At 38.0% G+C, this 16497-nt stretch overlaps 1 protein-coding gene across 16 annotated transcripts in view; it reads right to left on the reverse strand.

The window, feature by feature from the left end:
• Positions 1–16497, reverse strand: part of BAZ2B (bromodomain adjacent to zinc finger domain 2B) — a 360709-nt gene that overhangs the window by 251892 nt on the left and 92320 nt on the right. For 12 of the 16 annotated variants that reach the window (XM_058664534.1, XM_058664527.1, XM_058664536.1 and 9 more), the window contains exon 3: positions 13032–13409. The exons of 1 other annotated variant lie outside the window; for it this stretch is intronic. The gene's annotated coding sequence lies outside the window, so the exon portion shown is untranslated. Of the gene's footprint in view, positions 1–12849; positions 13796–16497 lie in introns of those variants that run through there. 3 more of the 16 variants (XM_058664539.1, XM_058664523.1, XM_058664524.1) reach the window with 2 other exon arrangements.

The raw sequence follows: 16497 nt of genomic DNA on the forward strand, positions 1-16497 counted from the left end.
CCTTGAAAGCCCCGGGATCCCATATGGGCGCCGGTTCTAATCCCGGAAGCTCCACTTCCCATCCAGCTCCCTGCTTGTGGCCTGGGAAAGCAGTTGAGGATGGCCCAATGCATTGGGACCCTGCACCCGCGTGGGAGACCTGGAAGAGGTTCCAGGTTCCCGGCATCGGATCGGCGCGCACCGGCCCGTTGTGGCTCACTTGGGGAGTGAATCATTGGATGGAGGATCTTCCTCTCTGTCTCTCCTCCTCTGTGTATATCTGGCTGTAATAAAATGAATAAATCTTTAAAAAAAAAAAAAGCAGCAGCTTATAAACCATTTAACAGATGGCAAGTTGTAGAGAAATGACCAGAGGAAGGAAAAGGAAATTTGGCTGTCAAGGACGCAGGTTCATGAAAACGGAATTTAAAATACGGATCTGTTCGGGTTTTAAAAATTTGGGGCACAAAATAACTTTCAGAATAAAGAGAAAATGTGGCCTAGCGGCTAAAGTCCTCGCCTTGAAAGCCCCGGGATCCCATATGGACGCCGGTTCTGGTCCCAGAAGCTCCACTTCCCATCCAGCTCCCTGCTTGTGGCCTGGGAAAGCAGTTGAGGACGGCCCAATGCATTGGGACCCTGCACCCGCGTGGGAGACCAGGAGGAGGTTCCAGGTTCCCGGCTTCGGATCGGCGCACATCGGCCCCTTGCGGCTCACTTGGGGAGTGAATCATCGGACGGAGGATCTTCCTCTCTGTCTCTCCTCCTCTTTGTATATCTGGCTGTAATAAAATGAATAAATCTTAAAAAAAAAATGAAATAGAGAAAATATATGTTATGAAAAAATGTATATGTGGACTTTTCTGCTTTTTGTTTTTGTTTTGCACCAAAATAAATTTACACTTTTCATCTCAATTTCCATGAACTTTCCAAAGACCTCCCCATAGTGTTAGGAAACAAATATAAAATAAGAGCTGTCTTCTTAGAAGCACGAGTTCCTGCAGATACAACTCCACCCTGCCCTTCTGTCTTCTTAGCCATAAACACCCCTGGTCAGAGGCTTGGTGACAGTTCTCATTTCTCAGAAGCTTCTGCTTTTAGTCAGATAAGAGAAGATCCAGGAAGATTCCTTTCTGCATCTTTGGTCTCAATTGTTTTCAGTTCAAAATCACTCATTTGCCAAAGGAAGCACCTTTGGAGATTACACTACTGTCCCTCTTACCTCCTGACTCTCACATACTGCCCGGAGCCTAAGTTCACTGACTGTGTGAGAGTTTTCCTCTCTCCACGCCCACCTGTTGGTTTTATTTGTTTGTTCCTGACATAAATAAAACTGTATGTTTGGGCCCGGCGGCGTGGCCTAGAGGCTAAAGTCCTCGCCTTGAAAGCCCCGGGATCCCATATGGGCGCCGGTTCTAATCCCGGAAGCTCCACTTCCCATCCAGCTCCCTGCTTGTGGCCTGGGAAAGCAGTTGAGGATGGCCCAATGCATTGGGACACTGCACCCGCGTGGGAGACCCGGAAGAGGTTCCAGGTTCCCGGCTTCGGATCGACGCGCACCGGCCCGTTGCGGCTCACTTGGGGAGTGAATCATCGGAGGGAAGATCTTCCTCTCTGTCTCTCCTCCTCTGTGTATATCTGGCTGTAATAAAATGAATAAATCTTTAAAAAAAAAACTTTACGTTTATGAGTAAAAGTCACAAAAAATGAAGTTCATGCACATCCTTTGCCCTGATGTCATGTGTGAATTCCTCCAGCATGAGAGCTGCAGATGCTACTTCTGAGCACTTTGGATTGCTTCTCATTATTAGGAAATAGATGCTGACCTGATTCTTGTTCTCAATTTAATGACCAATTTATTTAATTAATTACCACTGGGGCTAACAAGGGACTCTTATCTCATTATTACACTACTAAACATGAGAAACTGATAAGTGATTTTTTTTGTCGTTGTTTCCAGGGGTAACTGCAGAATCATTTTTACCTCACTTCTAAAGTGCTAAGATTACAAACACAGAAACAAACACACATTTTTGCCCAGGTATATGTAATCAATTCAGTTGGCACCTACTGGACTTCCGTTACAACATATTAAATGCTCCAGGAAAGGATGAGATATTTACAAGAAAGTTGCAAAACTGACCTATGCAACCAAGGTGTCTCTCACAGCCTTTCAAAATTTAAAGTCACCATACACAAGATATTATGTCACAGAGCAAGTGATTTTTAAAAATAGTGAAATTCTATTGACTTTTGTTTTCTGAGCATGCCTTGTTCCTACCCTCAATTTCACACACAGTGCAAAAACATTTACACATTCTTTTAAACACTTCTTGTTGTAAGTTTTGGCAAGTACACCTATGGACAGGCTTTCTGGAGGGGGAAGGGTAAACAGAGTTTTTCCCCAACTGACCAAAGTTATTACAAGTTCTCTTCCTTGACCAACTGTTTACTATTTGCACTGCCTTGCCCTAACCCTTCAATGTTCTACTTCAAATCTCCAAGGTACGTTTACAGGGAAGAGTTATTTCCCCAAGAAGCTGTGTGAAACTCCTGGTGACAATGTGCAGAAATTCAGTGATTATACAGAGACTACCACAGAAAAAACTTCATACTCAATTTTATCAACAAGCCTTCATTCTTTTTAAAAAAAAATCCTTGACTTATTTACATTCTCTCTGATTGCTGCAGAGACAACAACAGAGTTCTTCTATTCACTGGCTTGCTTCCGAAATGCTCACAAAAGCCAGGTTGAGCAAGCGCCATCACTCAGTGTCATGCTGTAGACCTATTTCAGCATTCTGACCTAGCAATGAAAAATGTCATCCAGCAACTGAGAAGTTGCTCTTGGTTCTTTCAGCTGTTTCTTATGTCACTGTAAAGGTTCATGTTAACAAGAACACATTTCCCATGAAGATCAGAAGTAGATTTCTACAACCATTTCATCATGGAAACCAGAAAAGATACTGGCTATACTTATACTGGCTATACTTACTACTATACTTTCTCTCTAATCTTAGACACTGCATAGCTTTTTATTTCCACCCCTTCATATGTTTAATTTATCTTAAAACTCTCCTTTTACAAGATAAGAAATGATTATGTCAAAGTGTTAAGGGTTTCTCATTGCAAGTCTGTTGCAAGCAAATGTTTATTATAATACTTCATACAGTCAAATTTTAATATTATGTACTCATAACAAGCTTCATTATTATCATGCAGTAGTGATGAAATTAAAGTAAGTCTAACCACTGAAACTTACTGTCCTTGGGCAAGACATTATGTGAAAGACATTTTGCACAACTGGAATACATGATGCTGAGTGAAATAAGCCAGACACAGAAAGACAAATGCTGCATGTTCTTCCTTACACATGGAAGATAGAATTCTAAAAACACACACACAAAAAAAAGAAGAAATGTCTGTATCAGTATTGCTGCAATTCTAGTTCTATGAAACTTTGTTTCAAACCCTCATCAAACAAGTGGTTAAGAATGCTATATTATTACAGTTTTAATGATCTGTGATGACTTTAAAATTCACTGCTATGGTAAAATAGTCATTTTTCCATTTAATTATTGTTTACAGCCATTGTCTGCATGTCTAGTAAACTAGGGTCTTTTTCCTTTTACCTTGTTAAACTTCTCATTTAGTGAAGTATTAAGCCTTTTACTATAATATTAATTGAAAATGTTATCTCAAACTCTAACAAAAATATATATAGAGAGAAGAAAGGAGTATAGAAGGGGAAAAGTAAGGATGGGAGGAAAAGATTTTCATGTTTTTAGCATTGCATCTATAACATAGTGACTCTTTTAAAAAATGAATTAAAATGAGACAAATTTTTAAGATAGCAGTATTTTAAATTATTTTAGTCCTTCCTTTTGGCCCTTTCCATCTATTCTTTGTAGGATTCCTATACTTAATGAAGTATAGTAGTAGTATTATTGAAAATAGAAGCAATGATGTGGTCTGGTGGTTAACCCACCGACTCTGGTCCCAGCATCCCGATGAACAAAGGTTCATATCTGGGCTGCTCAACTTCCCACCCAGCATCCTGCTAATGTGCCTGGGAAAAGCAGTGGAGGAGGCACAAGCACACTTGAATCCCTGATATCCCTCTATGAGACCTTAGCAGTTGTAGTCACTGAAGTTACAAACCAGGAATTGAAGACTAATCTCTCTCACTCTCTTCCTCTCTCTTTGTAATTCCTCCTTTCAAATATATAAATCAGTTGTAAAACAAACATAGTTTCCTTTATTATTGGCTGTCCGGCTAACCTGTTTGTCTTCTCCATCATGTCTCCTTAGAAAATCACTGCTTTGCACTAAATTAAAAAAAGGGACACTGCAATAGTTCCTCTGATGCATAGTCAATATTTTTCACAGGCATGAAAGATAATGCATTAGATTTTGATAAGTCATTCACAAAAGCATAATACAAGAATCAAACAGAAGAGAGGGAGAAGTTCTGGTTAATCTCATACAAAAGAGTGTATTTGAATATCTCTGGCCAGAAAGAAGAGTTTTGTCAGCTGAAATCTGGCCTTCACAAACACATCTATCATAGAAATGATCTCAGAGCTACTGCGTTGGCTTAAAACAGGCTGATCCTCCACCGCGTGGCACTGCATCCCATATGGGTGCTGGTTTGTGTCCTGACTTCTACGCTTTGCTCCAGCTCCATGCTTATGAAGTGGGAAAGTAGCAGAGGACGGCTCAAGTCCTTGGACCCCTGCACCTACATGGGAGGTTCAGAAGCAGCTCTGGTAACTGCCTTCAGATTGCCTTGGCTCTGGCCACTGTGGCCATTTGGGGAGGGAGCCTACAGATGGAAGATCTCTCTCTCTCTCTCTAAATTGTAAGAGAATGAAAAAACAAAAAAATGAATGATCTGAAACTGAGTATAACCCACCTTCTTCAGAGAAAATCAAGCAGTCAGATTTGCAAGCAATGGATGAAGGAAAGGGTCCTGTAAAGAGGCAGGAGCTAAACTGACCTCCCAAGAGTGCAGCATCACTTCAGCAGCCCAGCTGAGTAGCTTCGGTTTACTTGTCCAGCCTGGAGGCGGGAGATGGAGGGAGGGATTCATGCTACATTTCTGTTGGTTCTTTGCTTCCAAATCTCTGAATTTTAATTTTACTCATTTTTCTTGGTATAATTCAGTGATTCTGTTTTAAGTTTTCATTTACTATTATTCAAAGCTCTCCAGGGACATTTAGAGAAAGCATTCAATATAAACTTAAAGAAAGCTGCCCTTTTTCCTCTATTAATACTAGAACGCTAAAAGTGTATCAAATACTTGTGATTATCTTGAAGTTAGTGTTATTGAGTCAATCCACTTCTCAAACAAGCACTACAATTTGTTGTTACTAAGACATAGAAAAGACAGTCCATTAATTCATCTTTCCTCTTTTCCAGTATATCTGTTCTAAAGAAAAACAGGAAAGATTAACAAACAAATCTCAAACCTTTACCATAGCTTTTCAAAAACTATGAGCTTCTCTTCAACTGATTTATCCATTTGGAGAAAGGAAGGGAAAGCAAGATAGATTTTCTTTTTAAACTTCTGCTTATTCTGTAATTAGATGCTAAACAACAAGGCAATAACTGAAAGGACAGGACAATAGTGAAAAGGGAGTGTAAAGAGGACACAGGATAATTCACACAATGACTAATGTGTAACCTGAAATAATGGCAAGTTAACTGTAATATATAAAGCTATGGTTCCATGTAACTCAAAACTAAAACGTAACACATCGTCCTTTAATAACCTTTGAATTTATTATTTAGAAAAAAGTACAGCCTACTATCAGCTAGATTAAATTTGGCCATATATTTTGTTATATTACCAACATATCCAGTCATTTGTGAAGCAAAGAAAGAGTAAAATGTACTCTTAGGACTGGTACTCAACCTTGAAGTGCTGAGAGCTACTTCATCATCTGCTGTGGGGGCAAACACAGCATGCACATGTGAACCTAACACCATGTTGTGTGGACAGCCTGCTATAACAGTATCATCGTAAATCACTCAGGTATTCACTTATTTTAAACATTCACAAATCAAGGCAGAGTTGCTTATGATTCCTAAAAGGGTATCTGAAAGACAGCATTTAACATATCTTCTTCCTTGTCATTGAAAGCTTAGGATACAGAGGTTTTCTCCTGACTCATTACGGTCTCCACGGACAACAAGCAGGAAATCGCTGGACTGACTCACCATTTAGATACTACAAAAGCACAGTTACATTTAATATTCCAAAAGCAAAACAGATTCAATAAAATCTTAGCTTTACAGTTTTAGGATTAGCATCATTTTAATCCAATCACAAATACTGTAAATTTTCCTTTTTTTTTTCTATAACTATAAAAGTACTATCACTCTTGCATGTATTAAATGACACTGTTTTTACAGGGTAATCAATCAAAACATATTGTCAATTTCCTATACTGATACTTTCTAAAACTACTTAAGTAACAAAATTTATTTAATAGTGTTTTGATCAAAGACAATTCAGCTATTTAGTATATAGAAAATAATCATAAAACATTATTTCCCCCAAATTGCAGCACTTTTGAAATCTAAGTTTGTTGTTTACTTTGGGCAAAGATTAAGTGTGTGAGAATAAAGATATGACCTCTTGTTTCCTTTAGAGCTTTATTTTTTTCAGCATTTAGTTTAAATATTCAAAATTGAAGCTGTTCCGTGTTGCAAATACAGCTAAAATGAAGGGCTTCTGTAGCAGCAGTGACCAGATTTTAAATGCAGGTAGATCAATAAAAAAAAAATAAATTTTTTTTTCACCATGCACAGGCTCCATGTGTGAGTGGAATGGTTTATAATAGCTCGCAAATGACTGTGTGCATGCTGTAACCAGCTGTTCTTAAATTATGAATATGCAACCAATTCATGTTAAAGCCAAATCCCAGCACTATTTCTACAGAGAAATCCCAGTAGTTTTGCTTGTTCTACATGTTAGCTCTGCTAAGGATACAAATAGCAGTAAGCTTCCGAACAAATAGGACCAAACTATTGGCATTTCATGCACTAGGTCCATTATCACAGCAGGCAATGTCAATCATTGGTACATTCCTATAACAGCTCAGGCAATATGACAATGATCTTCTAGGGGAAAAAACCAAAGTCCCTGCAGCATACTCCAAGTCCTTCTGACAACCTAATGCTTCCTTACTATAGCCAATCAGATTGTCAGACATGACCTACTAGAAGACTTGCACCAAGCTTGAAACATTTAAAAACATCAATCATAAAAACAAAGACAGGACATTGAATTATACAGTATTAACCTCCAGGGTTTGCATACAAAGACCTTAGATTTATTTATGTCCCCACGAGTTAAGAGCTTCAGTACACCGTTCTTTACACCAAACTGACTGCCAATTTGATGAACCTCTCTGCCCTCAGCAGGAGTGCACCATCTTTGATTAATGAGTGCATGTTTGTGGAAAAGTGTAAGGAGTAGCAAACAGGAAAAACACACAATTATGTTCACACACTGCTGAAGTAGCAAGGTAATAATTATCTTCAAGCCCAATGTTCCTTTTTCTTATACATACCTCAACACACAAAAGCAGCAAAGGTTCTTTGAATCACTCTCATTATTATTATCTCAGAAACTCAATTTTTATTTGTGGGGAAAGGCATTCAAAAGCCAAAATACAAGTTAAATTTTACTAATAATTTAAAAGCTATTTGAAAGGCAATGAATTTTATAAAAGATTAAAACTGTAAAAATATAAATATGTGGAAGAAACTATTTTCAATTCATATCTTTATAGAAGTCAATTATTTTTAAAAACTCAATGTTTATCTTATAAATAGACAAATATTTTACATCTCAATCTCTGACTCATCATAGGTCAAATGGCACTCAACACATTTTAAAAATAAGAAATCTATTTAGTTTTTCTAGTTTCAGCTAACATACTTCCAACATTTTGTAGCTTCGTATCTATTTGCAAACGAATTAAGTCTATTTATTACCCATAATTTCAAAGTTAATAGTAAACATAAAAACTTAGGAACCAAAGCTTAAGCTTTCTATGACTTATTCTCAAAATTAACGTTAACTATCCAAAACTGAAAATTCCTACTTAATTTATTGAATGTTTTCCTGCATTACAATTAAGACTATCTTGTCTCTAAAATTAGACTAAGCTTTCAGACTTCTTTCTTAAAAGATTACAATGAATACCCAACTCAGTCTTTATCACAGTTTGGCTGATATAAATAAACACCTTGACACAAGTACAAGATGAGAAAATAACTGAGTCAGAATTTAAGGTAATGTAGTGGTGTTCTTTCTGTAAGATTTATATGGCTAGTTTTTAAAAAGTTTATAAAGAGTATTCTTTGAACAGGTAGCTTAGTCAAGAAAAGTGTATCCATAAAAATTAGGATTTTTAGGAAATCAACTCTGGAATCACTCAGCAATTTATCGTGTTAAAATTTAACTATAATATATAAGAAGTTCTTTTAGTGAGATTCACCTCATCAAATTAAATATTCTAATCATCAATTTGACATTTTAACTAATTTTTAAAAGGCAAACTATTTCAAATGTTATGCAGTTTATGCTCTTTGAGGATTTAATAGTAAACATAAAGAACTAAAAATTAAAAATGAGTAAATACCAGGACTAGAAAAAGTCTCAGAGTGCTAAGTAAGCTATACTGTAATCTTAAATGTTAATCATTTTCATTTTTCTTTTTCTTTTTTTTTTATTTTAAAAGTGTTCTCTGTGTTGGGATTGTTCCTTACTTTTTTCCTCCCTCCTTTCCATCTCCACTCCCATCAAATAAAAACCATGTAAATAATCAGAAAAAGGGGTAAATACTTAAGAATCCAAGAGAAGACATCATTTTAGTACAACAATATGATAGTGAAATTATCAATACAAGTTTTTATAATGAAGTCATTTCTTTTAAAAACCACAAATGGCTACTAGTAAAATAGCTCATAGTTTGATTTTTTAAAATAACACTTTGGCATCATAATAAAAGAAACACAAAACAGCCTATTTGCCCCCAAACTGTTTCCTTGCTCCTATAATGGTCTCCCATAATAAAGCTTAAAGAAACATTAAACCAACTGAGTCAATATTTATACAGCAAAACATAATAGTTTTAAGACCTTGCAATACAAAATACTTAATTTTTGTTAATCAAAAAACCTCTTAAAATACCTAACTACAAGTTACGGTTAATACCTTAGGAAATCAAGTATCCTAAATAATTATTAAACTTTAATGGTACAAATTCTTTGAAGAGGCCCAAATCACTACATTATTTTTGTGTGTGTGCTAAATCATACTTTTCCTTTGGGTAGTTCTAACTAGAACTAGTTTAAAGGCTTAGAAATTACAATATAAAATTCCTTTAAACTCAAAAGTAATCAAGTTCTAACATATACTTTGACTCATTTAAGGAGATAAGACAGAAATTCTTAACTTTCCATGCAACTGTGATATCTTATATCTTGTATAGTAACACAAAAGTAGCAACAAAGACATTAACAATTGCAGTTCAAGCTGGGAGTGACTGTTCTGTTTCAATTCAATGACACCACTAATGGCTTCTTAGCAGCTCCATGAAATCAACCAGCTGTCAAGTTGATGCATCAGAAGGAACAGTTATGCACTCCCATAAGAAAAAGCAACACATCAGGATGTTTGGCAAAACATCTGCTCCTTTACACTGCAGTTCTATAATAAACATGCAAACAAAGAAATGGGAGAAAGGGCAACAGAATAAAAATTCTAAGGTTTCTATTACAACCCTTATATGTATTTTAAATGGATTACAAAAAATAAAAACAAATTTTACCAGGTTGAATACTGAGTTATTTTCAACATTTTGTAGATGCTAAATAAATATATTTATTGTGTTTATACATATTGAGGTCATTTTTAGACTGACAAAACCAACATATTTTTAAAATTCAAGGGAAACTATATGCAAGTAAAACAGGTATCATAAATGTCATGCACAAAATTCGAAAACCAAAAGCATATCCTTCTTTCATTTAGTATGTATTTAGCAACTGACGCCAACAGTATTCTAACAAAGGCAGTTCAAAGACTGAACAGTCTATAAAATATTTTTCTACAGTATTTGAAAGAGTGAATGCCACCACAGTTCTGGACTAAACACGTAAGAGGAGTAAGATACTATTATCTGGATTTTAAAACCAGTGCCTACTCCTATTCTTATCCAAACCATGATATGAACATGTTAACTTCTCAAAACTAATGTCCTGTTTTTAAAGCATAGAATCTGATTTGTTAAAAAAAATTCTTACTTGTTATCACAGGATTAGAATAATTTTACATTGACCCATTCATTTCAAACACTTGTAAAGTCTTTTCTTTCCATCAGAAACATACAAGTGCTTTTTCTGTTGTCTAAATTATTGATTATGCAGCACAGTGACAATAACATGTACTGTGTTTACAATAGGTGTGAGACATCAAATGTACTTAACTACCATTTTCTTAAACTGCTTATCCTCTGTTGCTTGCTATTTATAATCTGCCAAATCTTTTAGTCCTTTGTTGCATGTATAATTTAGAACCATCTGTTCCATGTGCTTTTAACTATTTAAACATTTTTCACCTACCTACAATTCACATAAATGGCAGACATTCAATTCACTCAAGCTTTCTATATAGCATTTTACATAAAGCAAATTCCTGACTAAATAGCAACTAACACCAAAGAAGACTGCTACTGAAATAAAAACATACTACATACAATGAAAGTTTCTGTATTAGATAAACCTTTTCAGTGTATTCACAAGCATTTCCATTAGCTTTTTTTAAAAAAAAAAAAAAGTTAATTGTAGTCAAGGCTTTTTATTCCCCAATCCAGAAGACAAAGAGAATGCAAATATAGTTTCATGTCCTTGTTAGAAAGGATGTAAATACGCTCACTGCAAATGACTACAAGGAGACAGAATTCTACTTTACTATCCAGTTTACCTTGCTTCTTATTTATACACTAGTCTTTCATTAAGTCTGGTCACGTGACCCAGCCCAACTTCTCTGAGATGAAAAAGTATTTTAGACAAGCAAACTAAAACACTGGCTTTTACCATTGATCTTTCTATAAACGTAATGCCTAACAAAGAGATTATATCTAGAGATTACAGACTATCTTCTGAAATCAATTTCGCCTTTTACTAAGTACATTCTTGCCACTGGTTTAATAATATCTGCTGCCAATTTCTTTAAAAGTACCCAGTATCTCCAGGTATTTTCAACAGTCACATTTTTCAAAAGGTAAGGAAAAATATGAAGGGAAAAAAAAAGCTCACTTAATTACAACGAGTTAGGCAATCTAAAATAAGTACTTTATATATACATACACACACCTATATATAAAGAACCAAGCTAATTAAAGGAAAATCAATATGGAAGAGTATAGCAAATAAGAAAGAAAATACACTGACTGCAAACATTTGAAATATTTAAAAACGTGCAGAAAAACTAGATGAGCATCAAGTTACACAGAAGTTCATACCATTTTTTGGTACAATCTTCCACCTGTGACCAGGATACAATATATGCATATTTCACGGACTGATTGCAAGAGAAAAACACAAAAACTAAGGCCCACGATTTATGGTTAACCTGAAAGTTGCGCTATCTTTAAACCAAGGCAAAAAGAGGGGGAAAAACTCTTGAGAAAAATCTCTCAATAAACTTTACATGACGTCACTGGGCCCCCTGAACACTGCCTAAACTTTGAGCCTTATTCACACACATACACACTTTCTGCCTTTCAGAGGCTGCTTTCCCTTCCTCAAATTTTAAAAAGGAGAGAGAGGGAGACTCGGGAATAAAAATTGCCCAAGATGGCGAAACGCTTGTTGTTTAGAGGGCAGGGGAAAAATGGAGGATATTGTAATATACACAAAGGGATAAATTTCAACAACTCGGCCAAGGGCTGCAGCTGCTTCTCCCTTTATCAGAAAGCGACACACAAAAGATAAAATACGGAGCGAGTGAGCGAGCGAGCGAGAGAGAAGAGAAAAATCTCTCAGAGAGCACGATCAGCTCCGAGTCCTTCAACACTTCCTTTCCCAAACCCTAGACGTGGGGTCGTGGAAGAGTTCTGACAGGAGGGACCGGGGGCAGGGGCGGGCGCGGCGCGGGCAGCCGGGCGGCCCCGCGAGAGGCCCACGCGCGGACACGGCCGCGGGGCGCGGGCTCGGCGCCTCGGCCCTTCCCAGGTGGCCCCGCCGCTCCCCGGGCCACCTGCCCCACCCCCACCGCTGCCGCCGCCGCGCATTTTCAGGAAACTCCGGAGCCTCGAGCTCCACGCAGGGAGCCGAGGAGGCCCAAATTGGGGAGGGGTGGCAGACGCCGCTCGTCAGCCCGAGCGGGAAGAGGGGGCGGAGGCAGAAAGGGCCGCGGGAGGCGGCGGGGGGAGGGGGGCATCTCGAAACTACCCCGGAGGGGAGTGGGGCACCGGCGCCTATTCCGGGGTAGGGACGGCGACCGCCGCGCCGCCAGAGCCGGTTCATGGAAGAAGCCCAACAGTGGACGGCGACCTGAGCGCTAGAAGCCCGAGGGGAGGAGGAGACGCCCGCCCTGCGGCCGCGAAGGGCGACCGGCACAAAGGACGCGGAGAGGCGCGGCGCCGGTGCCCGGGCCGAGCGCGGCCCGCAGCCCCTCTACTCCGGGGTCCCGCTCGGGCGGCCAGGAATAAAGTTTACGTTCTCCTGAGACCGCAGCCCCCGCCTCCCATCCGGGGCCGCGTATCTTCGCGTCCTCCTCCCTCAAACTCCACTCGGGACCCCGACTGCCACCCCAGCCTCTCAGGCAGCACAACAAAGGGACGACCGACCGGCGAGGGTAAACAGCGGCGGCGGGGCGGCCGGGCGACCGCGGCGAGCGCGTCCGGGCTGCGCCTCCGGAGTCCTCCCGCTCCGAGGAGCGCAGTTCTCCTTTTCTGTTTCAACCGGCCTCGGAACATTCGGAATTCTCGTCTACGCCCGCACCCCTCACGCCCGCGGATTTTTAACTCACCTTTACTTTCGAACTGAGAGTTGCGGTGGATGGGATTTTTTTTTTTTTTTTTTTTTTTTTGCCTTCCCCAGATGGCCGAAGGTTAAGATTTTTTGGAAACCCCACCAACCTCCTTATTTCTACTATAATTTCTGCAAGAAAAGTATAAAGAGTTGGAGCGGAGGTGAGATTTGTGGTCGGGAAAGCCCTGGACGCCGTCCTTCTCCGTCTTCCGCCTCTCCCTCTGATTAGTTCCTATCCAGCAGCAGATTGAAGCAGGGGATGATTCTTCTCAAGGTTTGTTCAGCAGCTTCACTTCTAGGCGAAGGCTTCATGAACCAAGTGACGTCAACCAACAAGGCTTCTCTCTCTCTCCTCTCTCTAACAATGAAAGTTGCTGTTAACAAGGGAAAAAAGAGAGAGAATTGTTTATACCATTTCAGCTCCAATAATAAATGACCTATCAGCTCCGAAAGAAGCCCAGGGAGGGGGGTGCTTCTTCCTTCCAAGAATACTAGGGCTTTGAGTGCACCTTTCCCTGCCCCAGGAAAAAGTTAAGAAACTTAAATGTTTTGTTTTACAAGAAGAGGGCACAGAAAACAGAATTGGAAACTCAAGTTTGCAAAATGAAAACGAGAGATTAGGGAACACAGATTAGCCATCTTCAACCAAACTTTTTATGTGTATAATCTGAGAATTTTATTGAGGTCTACAAACCCACTAAATTAATCTTCAACAGTCTGTGGCTATTAGGACGCAACATGGTCCCGGGACAAAACAGTGCTGCCCTTCCACGAGCTAAACTCACGGTAATGTTTTAGCACAGAGTTAAACTAAAATTCAAATGAAAGATATGAAAATAAGCTTTTTAAAGGCACGTGTACAAACTGTAAAAAGTAATACCGATAGTTTTTCAATTTCTGCCAGTTAAGAAAATAATTATGGGAACTGAACACTTTTTTAAAAACCACGTTATAAGACTGGGAGCCCATTACTGCATCTTTAAAGTACACACATATTGATACTTATCTATCCCCAGAATCTATTACAACTTCTCTGTTTCTATCTTTCCAGTTCCCCCTCCCCCATTCCCACGTCCCCGCAGCCAATCAAATTAAAGGTAAAGTGCACCCCAATCCTTCCCGCGCCTCACTTCACAGCTTCCTAAACACGACTTTAAAAAAAAAATCAGCCTAACTCTGATATCATTTTATTGCCCATGTAGGTATGAAATATGAAAAAATTGAGGTAGCGGGGTTTTTTTTTCCTTCAGAACACGTTAAAGTCTCAAAGTTGATATAATAAGAAATTGCATAATTTAGTTTTCAGGTTGAGGAACAAGTAAGAATTAAGTCACGGGAATAATTTGATCACATGCATATTTTGCACATACGAATGTGGATGAATGTATCTTAAAAGATGCTATTGTTTTATGTTTCCTCTTCAGCCACTGGCTGTGATTTTAATTGTGCTGGAGGATCTTCATTAGTATTAACACATGGGGAGATTTCACAAAGCTGCTTCATTAGGGAAAAAAAAAAGCTCGGCAGCCTAGGTCTTTTTGCATGCACTGAGAATGTCAGCCTTACCTCGGTCATTTGTAACATAATAAGTGCAAGTACAATGATTGCAGTGCAGGAGCACTGGGGGAAGGGCAGGAATACTGCCTGTCTAATAGGGAGATCTGAAAAGAAGGCTGCTCATTACATAGTAAAATGTATGCTAAAAATTAGTGAAGATGATGTCTCCGGAGACTGATGCTAAATAAATTAATGTGCTGATATGTTTTTAATTATTATTTTTGTAGTAGTTTATTTCATTCTCACCATTCACATTGAGCAGCAAAGCTGTGCTAGCACTTATTGATTTTTTTCCCTGACACATTCCCGGAATACAGATTTTAATCATTTCACTACACCACACTCAGTAATTTCATTAAAAACTGGAATCTTCCATCCCCAGAAAAGCATTTAATTTCAATGACATACAATTTCTCTTTTAGCAGGAAACTGTCTCTACACTAAAAGCTGGCCTAAGGTTCAAATGCATAATTTAATCCTGAGTTTTCCATGCTCTGCATTCCTTTCAAGCTGTAATTTGAGTAACTACCTAATAACTGTAATAAGGACAATAATTTCCTTATAATATATTATTAACTCATATTTAATTAACTTGGAGGCCAAGCACTGTACATGTGTGAGTGGGTCAATAGTTCTACAATCTCAAAATTTACTAATAATTTTCCAGAAAAAAAACTAAGATTAAACTATCGATAAGAATGCCAGCGTTCAGACCTCCAAGGCAGAGACAGAAAGATTCGTGCATTATTCTATAATAGTAGCCATTAATATATACCAAATAAATGCCATTCTAAAATACTTGCAGGTAAGCAATGGGATGGGTTGACATTTCTATACAAGTGTTGTAACATTAATATTTTAATAATGCATTACTGACACTTTTTCTTAAATTAGGGCTACTGTTGAAAACATTCAATTTTGAAAGGATTAAAAGAGAGAGCTGATCAAAGTTGTCTTGATTTCCACAAAGAATTCCCCTAAATAATATATCTCTTACGTTCTTGAAGCAATATTCTGTGAAAGGCAGATCAATTTTTTGCTTGAATAATACCCTAGAATCACATTGAGTTTACACATAGTACACTTGTTCCCATACAATGGGTTTCACATAGGCAGTCTACGCTGTCTGGTTTTCACCAAAAAAATTTGTGAGGAGAAAAGTGTAACAATATAATTTATTAAACTGTGGAAATATATTTAATCTACAGGAAAAAATGATCATCTTACACAAAAACAAGTATCATTCCCCTGAGTAATTTCATAACCACAATCAAAGTTTTTTACAACAGCGTGTAGAAGAACCAATACTTTCAAGATGAAATGACATGCAACACAAATCTTTTCCCAGATTGTGTGATAACAAACTATAAGCCATATCATCATTAAAAAGTAAGAATAAAGGGTAATAGTGGAAGAACTTGAACTCAGTGCCTTTTTGAAATATTTTTAAAGTGCATTTTATTATCAAGGGCTCTTTATTTAGTTCAGGAATTACTGTTGTGATATTGTCAAAGATGAGTATAGATGAGAACACAACAGTTACTGCTGAAAAACATCTAAAAGTCATGAATTAATTTCAATAACTATAATTTTATATCAAAACATTTCTTTAAAAAACATTTTAGTAAATGGGCTCGGCAGCATAGCCTAGCGGCTAAGGTCCTCGCCTTGATCCCAAATGGCCGCTGGTTCTAATCCCGGCAGCTCCACTTCCTCTCTGTCTCTCCTCCTCTCAGTATATCTGACTTTGTAATAAAAATAAAAAATAAATCTTTAAAAAAAACCATTTTAGTATTATTGATAAATTCAAATATATCATTCAATTTATTATTGTAAACTGACTTAAAAATGGTATACTAGAAATTTTAATCTACTCAGGATTTTACCTAAGAATTGTGCTTAAAT

Source organism: Ochotona princeps, chromosome 5 (genome assembly GCF_030435755.1).
Source record: "Ochotona princeps isolate mOchPri1 chromosome 5, mOchPri1.hap1, whole genome shotgun sequence".
NCBI classification, from domain to species: Eukaryota; Metazoa; Chordata; class Mammalia; order Lagomorpha; family Ochotonidae; genus Ochotona; species Ochotona princeps.